This window comes from Rhodnius prolixus, unplaced genomic scaffold, assembly GCF_049639745.1.
Source record: "Rhodnius prolixus isolate KJV_2025 unplaced genomic scaffold, Rpr scaffold_5, whole genome shotgun sequence".
Taxonomy (NCBI): Eukaryota; Metazoa; Arthropoda; class Insecta; order Hemiptera; family Reduviidae; genus Rhodnius; species Rhodnius prolixus.
In genome coordinates this window covers 34,845,566-34,853,182 of record NW_027411624.1, presented here as the reverse complement: position 1 = coordinate 34,853,182, position 7,617 = coordinate 34,845,566, and the positions used below count along the sequence as shown (strand labels likewise).

At 32.5% G+C, this 7,617-nt stretch overlaps 1 long non-coding RNA gene across 1 annotated transcript; it reads left to right on the top strand.

The window, feature by feature from the left end:
* Positions 1-652: 652 nt before the first annotated feature.
* Positions 653-994, top strand: LOC141458094 (uncharacterized). Its single transcript, XR_012460739.1, has 2 exons — positions 653-797; positions 882-994. It is a non-coding gene; the product is annotated as an uncharacterized lncRNA (long non-coding RNA).
* Positions 995-7,617: the final 6,623 nt, after the last annotated feature.

Below are 7,617 nucleotides of genomic sequence, written 5' to 3'. Positions count from 1 at the left end.
AAAATATAATTGACTGTCCATGTTTTCCTTCTTCGATATAAGTATAAAAACCGATTACTTTAATCACTTGCTTTCAGTAACTTCTGAAAACTCACACTAGGAAAATGATTTTGTGTTTTTATTTGTTGCTGATTGGCAGTTTTAGTAAGCAAATTAAGTTTCATTAATTTTAGCCGAAGTACTTCGCATGTGTTTTTAAATTTATTTCTGGACGGTTCCGGATGTATAACGATCAATTTGACTTCAACTAAGTTCCAGTTTCACACTGAAATTGTTGGTCTTGACAGAAATTTAGTTGATGTCGATTCTCCGCACCGAACTAGTTACCAGTTGTTCATCTAGTTTATTTTGGTAATTTTTCGTCAATTTTTATCAGATTTTTCTCTATCGCTGAACACGGAAGAGATGAACAATTTTTATTTCATTTTTTAAACTGAAAACGAAAAAAAAACTTTAATATCGGTTAAACTAATATAACCTCCAATCAACTACTAAAGGATATGTATCAGTCAGATCCTCGAGAATCGTACTAGGAGTTGACAGTTTTAGATGATTCTCTCAGCAGCTACATTGTTTAAGTTCAAGATTGAGTATTGCAATCGTTATAAATTTCATAACCATTTTTTTTACAATGCTAGCTAGATCTGTAACTGCGGGTGAAGCGGAAGGAACATGCGACATTATTTGCCCACTTCTTTTTGTAGCCGATCCAGTTTGCGGATACTGCCGTAAATCGGAATTCATTACATTTTCAAGTCTCTGTTTTCTTGAAAGGGAAAATACCTGTTACAACAGCAGTAAGTATTCAAATATTACTATCATTACATATTTTAACGGATCCCTAAGATTGTTTAATGTAAATCTTTTTAAAACCGTTTCAGACTGTATAGCCGTTGCTAACTGCTCCTGTAATGCCAATGTCCAGCAATAAGGAAGATCAATTAGATTTAGATTTTATTTTAATCAAAAGTTATAATAAAAAGGACTACTTAAAGAGCTTTGAATTGATTCAATTTAATATCCCTCATTTCTTAATATTAATTCTTGAAACATTAAAAATCAACTTTTAGAATCCAATGCTAATTAATTTTGGTCTCTAGATTCAATACTGTTTAGGTAAGATAATAAATAAATTAGGTAAGATAATTAAAACTGTCCGGTAGGACAGTTGTATAAGGGTTGACCATCAAAAACTGCACGAAAAAGCGTAACGTTGAAAAACACCCAACTTTGACAATTTTTTTCTCTTTTTCTATGAAAGATAAAATTTCCAAATTTTCTTTAAAATATAGAGCAAACACTCCTTTATAGCTGAAATTTTTTTGCAACCACCCAGATCTAATAGGTTTCGAGAAAAAAGTTGCCGAAAATGAGCAAAAACGGCTTTTTCAAAAAATGTTCTTGTTCTTGTTGTTGTTGTTGTTCTTGTTGTTGTTACCTTTTTTGTAAACAACGTAGCGCCTAAACGCGCGAACCGATTTTCATGAATGAGGTGTCATTCGATTCAATATTTTATGTAGATGTGCCTTTTGGGGGTCCCGACGCTGTACATGGAAAGAGAGAGGAGTTAGCCCCCTTTATGTAAGGCCCCCTCCAAAATTATTATTACTAATTACTCTGTAAATCTTGGCCCGATTTTGATAAAATTTGATAGGATGATAGGGTTAGGGCTCCCCTACCTAACAATAAAGCGACGATCTGCTCTTACACTTGTTAAGGGGAAGTATAGCAATCGTTTCAAATTATCGACACGTGAACCGATTTTCATGAATGAAGTGTCATTCGAATCAAAATTTTGTACAGATTTGTACTTTAAAAGTCTCGACGCTATGCCTCATAAGAAGGGAAGTTTGCCCCACCCAAATAAGGCCCTTTCTAAAACTATTATTACTAATATTTCTACAAAGCTTAGTCCGATTTTGATAAAATTTAGCACGAAGAAGTGATTAAAGCTCCTCTACATGGCTGTGAAGTGCCATCATGCTCTTACACCTACTAAGAGGAAGTACTGCAATCGTTAAAATTATCAATGAGTGAACCGATTTACATCAATGAATTGTCGTTCGATTCAAAATCTTTGCCTTTTAGGGAGAAGTACTGTAATCGCAGTTTATTTTTCTTGCTCCTCTTAAAAGGAAGTACTGAAATCGCAGTTTAATTTTGCTATTTACGTAAAAATACCTTCCTATTTTATTCAAAACGCTTTCTCAAAAAAATGGTTATTGAGGATGGTTTGGGGACCGCAACTATAACCATTCTTTAAAAAGATCTCTCCAGTGGTAGTTACGGTTCCGATTTAACACCATATCAGGTTATAATGATAGAATAGCTTATTCTAAATTTTAAAAAAATCTGTAAAGCAGACGTAACTTTGCTAATAGACAAAAAGGAAAATCTATCCAAAAGGTACAAAAATCTCCTTAACAAAAACTTACAGTTTAAAATGTTAAGTATAAGGGTTGATTAAACGCCAAAAGGTACACAAATCAGCAAGTACCCAACATTTCATTAATACTTCATTGATATTATTTAAGTAATTTTACCGCATTAATTTTCATTAATATTTTTTAAGAATTTATTAGATGTCACATACCCTTATGCTGGCCAGTTCATTCATAATAGTTATAATTGTGATAAAATGTATATTATATCTTCGTATAAATAGGTACTTTATTTTAACTCTATTCCAAATTATTCTTCTGATTTCTCTTTAATGTGCCCTTTATTCTGAAGTTGTCACATATACATGCATGTTAAATTAGAAAAAGACAAATTTAGAGTCGGCTACTGTTTAAATTTGAATCACGGAGGATTTAAAACAATATTTCAGTCTTGAATTCGTCTTACCGAAATATTCGTGAGGACAAATAACACACAGTTAATAACAAGTAGATTATTCAACATTATTTATTCATTTCTCAATTGTAATTTAATTTAGTTCCCCTAATTTTACTTATGGTAAAATACTGGAATAATTAGCTGTCCTAAAAATATGCATATCTTATTTATTTTATATTACATATACACAACATTGTGGGAAGAACACCTAGATGGAGAATGTAATTGAAGAAAACTATATTATTTGCGATAAAGCCAGATTATTTATTACCTATTATTATAAACGTTTGACTACTACATAAAATAACAATTACTTTAACCGAAGAAAGAACTTAAACCGACGATTTTTATTTAAAAATAAAAATAAATAAATAAAATCATTGATGTACGATATGTTGGTGTAAGCAATTTTTAAAAAATTTTATGAATTTTTTAGCCTCATATTTTTTTATTTTTTATAACGTTCTCTTTTTTACCTGTAATCAATAGTTTGATTATTATAGATAAATAGATATTACAGTCAATCTAAGTTAAATGGTGTGCTACTTGAACAAATATTTTGTAGATGAAAATGGCCAGCATAAGGGTATGTGACATCTAATAAATTCTTAAAAAATATTAATGAAAATTAATGCGGTAAAATTACTTAAATAATATCAATGAAGTATTAATGAAATGTTGGGTACTTGCTGATTTGTGTACCTTTTGGCGTTTAATCAACCCTTATACTTAACATTTTAAACTGTAAGTTTTTGTTAAGTAAATAAAACAGCAATGTATCTTAGGACATAAAATGTTTGAGTATATATACACAAATATGTACAACAGTTTTACCCTCACAAAATTTATTTCTACTACTCAAATTTAAAAGAAACTTGTATTCGATTTATTCACGCCTTCAGCATGAGCAAACTAAATGTTAGAATTGAATATCACATTCTTACTTTACGATTGAGAAAAATAAAGGTTAAAAAAAGAAACGAAAATGGTCCAAACACCTACAGCTACTCGTCAAACTAAAATCTATTTAGAACAGAAAAGAAATTTATTATTCTGGGACAATTGTCACCTAAGAATAAATACAGGAACAAATAGAGGCCTTAACAGTTTGGCCTAAGGTTAAACAGAAAATAAATAAATAAATAAGTATTTACAAAAAGTGAAAATAAAGATAACAGCAGAAATTAAGAAAATAAATTAAAACAATTAGAATTTTGTAGGAAGCTGAACAGAAAGTAGATAACTGAATAGACGGGATTTAAAGATGGATAGGGTAGGAGCATGGCGGACAGATGAAGGCAAGGAGTTCCAGAGAGAGGTAGCATGTATTAGGAAGGACTTGTCAAAGGATGAGGTACGGTGAGAGGGAATATAGAGATCAGATGAGCGAGATCTAGTGTTACGGGAATGGATGGAGGATTTAAACTTAAGGAGTTGAAAAATATAGGAAGGCCTTTGAGACTGGATGACCTGAAACAGGAAAGAAGCCAAAAGATATTGGCGGCTATAGACAGGGAAAAGCCACTTCAACTCATCGTAGCAGTGCGAAATGCGAGAGTCTCTGGAAATGCTGAAAATAGATCTTATGAAGCAGTTCATGAGGCGCTTGAGCTTAGCTTCAATATCACCAGAAAGACCGCCACACACTAAACAACCATAGTCGAAATGGGGGAATATAAGAGAGGAAACTAGGAGTTGCCGGATCTTAATTGGAAAAAGGTGACGGGAAGTATTAAACTGCTTAAGGATATGGATGGAACGACGAGAGATTTGGGAAACATGGTTTTTCCAGGATAGGTTTTGTTCGAAAGTGATACCAAGGTTTTTCACAGAGGAACAATATTTTATTGGGGTATTGTAAAGGGAAAGTTTAGGAAGAGGAGCCAATTATTTAAGGAGTGGGTTGGAGCCAATAACAATAGCTTTGGTCTTTTCTACATTCAGGGTAAGCTTATTGTTCGTGGCCCATGCTGAGATATTATTGAGGTCTTCTTGAAGTTTAAATACAGCTTCAAACAAATCCGACGGGGAAAAGGATAGGTAAATCTGAAAATCATCAGCATAGAGGTGATACTGGGAATGAGAGTTGGAAAGAGGAAGGTCATTGATGTAAATTTGGTCAATTAGATAGGATGCTCGGGTTGCAAGCATATATCTTTCACTGCAAAATCAACCAACCAAATTTGGTGGTAAACGGTGAACACCTAAATGTTTGAAGTGTAAGACAAGAACAAAATTAAATTTTGGGACACTGAAGTGGGAACATATTAAATTTTTTGGTATCCTTCTCACAAAAATTGTATTCCTATCCCGATCCATTACCACACAAAGCCATCCAAAATGAACTTTTAGAGAAACAGATGTTTTATGGAAATGGTTATTAGCAAATAATTCCTATTTTGAGGAATTAACTATTTTATTACTTATTTTTCCAATAAAAAATTTTATATTTTAATTTTTTCAATTTATCCATATTTTAAATTTGATATTCTGCGGAAATATGTAACATATATGGTAAATTACACATAGAAATTCAGTAGCAAAATAGAACGTTCCTTCAACGTATTCAGAGCAAACGACAAAATGAGTACAAAATATCTGGTGTTTTTGAGCCTTTTCTAAAAGTAAATATTTCTACTGTTATTCGTATTATTTAAATATTTTTTTACAGTTTTATAAATATTTTATTTTACATAATTTGTTTGCCAGTACGTTCAAATCGTTTGGTTAAATTGTTAGTTAACCGTTTTGGCTAGTGCTGCACGAGAAACGAGACAAATCTCGGTCTCGGTAACGTTAAAGTTATTATTAGAATACTGAATAAGTCTGTTCTGTAAGTGATTCATAACTTGAAGTTTACTAAAATACTTTTGGTTGCAAGATGTTTTATTTAGATTAAAATGATAATTACACATAGTGCTGCACGAGAAACGAGACAAATCTCAGACCGAGACGAGACTTGAGCAACCGAGACCGAGACCGAGATCGAGACATGATATATATCTCGTCGAGAAATCTCGGTCTCGTCTCGGTTTTTCAAATATTAATTTTTAGCTACAAAATTATAAAATTGTGTTCTTTATTGATAAATAATCATTACGGGTATTGAATTAATTATTAAAAGATACGATTTTATTATATATGTTCAATAATACTACATATATTTGACTTCGAATTACATAAGTAAAGTAAGCAAAGTAAAGTAATCGCCTATTTTTTCAGGCGGGGCTTTACGTCCAACTACCAGTTTGGTGTCGCGGACGGAGGCGACTAGCAAACATACTTTACTGTAAATTTCTCATATTAACCATTAAATAAAATCCAAGGCCTAAGACCGGGAATCGAACCCAGTACCACAATACACATTAGCTTCGCAGGTCTCGCACCGCTCGGCTACCGTGGCGGCCCCCTTCGAATTACATAATTTTTACATAAATTCACTAAATTTCACTATTCATATCATTCATTCATTCAATTTCATAAATTTCACTATTAATAATCTAATACTTTGAACTTTGATATTTTTTGAATTATATTTTAGAATTAGTGAATTATTGAATTTGAAAAAAAGACTATCTATGCACCTAAAAAATATTGCTACAAATTTTCGTTTTTAAGATACACTTTGCCCAAGCATTGATACATAAAAGAGCTTTTACTGAGTCAGAAGTTAGAGAAGATCTTCTATTGGTCATTATCATCGCAGCTTGCGAAAATAATATTTCCGATGGCACTGAAGTTGCACAGATACTAAAAATATCTTTCGCCATTCTAGACAAATTTTGGAAGGAATTCTCCATTCTAAAATGTCAACGTCTACTGGTGCTCGGTCTAATTTGGTGTAATTAATTATTTCTGTCTTCCATGCTTCGGTGATATTTGCTGATTTTTGAGCAAATGTTGCAAAAATATTGATGCAGTCGTCGTCGTCGTCAAAAGGTGAATCATCAGATTCTTTATCTTCACCAACAGCCATAACTAATGGAGCGGGAAGTTTGTTGGGAGGTGTATTTTTTATTTCACGAATCGACTTGTTATAGCAGGCAGATATGTTATTTGGGTCTTTCATTTGGCGCGTTTTCAACATCTTTTTGAAATTATATAAAGATATATTACAGTAATAGTAATGCAAACCCAACTTCAACTTGCGATCCTGAATCCTGTCCTTCTTCTGAACATTACGTTTGCGGATGTGATGGTCTAGATTGCATAGTTTTTGCTAAACTATGCCTTCTAATACAGGAGAATATCTGTAGAGGCGGAAGTAAGTTTATCGTTAACTAGATTTTGATCAGTTATGCGGTAGAACTTTACGAAGTCCTAGGCAATTATTTTTAAAAAGTTTTCTTTAAAATTTTCCAACATCCCTCACCCAAACTACCCCCTAATTTAGGACAATATCATCAGATGGTAAGCCAGTACAATACACAGTGATGGCACTTTGGATCGATACCTAACCACCTTTCTTCCAGAAGTTTCCCAAATCCAATTTCCCTGGCAAACTTTTTCATACAAAATTTGTAGAACTACTTATGAGAAATTAGCAATAAGTTTGACGAAAATCGTAGCAACAGTTCTTGAGTTGCCCCTCTCCAAAAAATAAAAAAACTGAAATCTATTCTTTAAATTGTAACTTCCGATAGATCGATTTGGACGGAAGCGTTACTGTGACGTCCTCTGTTAGCTGCTAAGGTAAATGAATTTTCTGCTGCTTTTCCTTTTTTTGTTAACTGAAGGAACTCCAAAATGTTTGTTTACGGCCAGAACTAATTTTGAAAA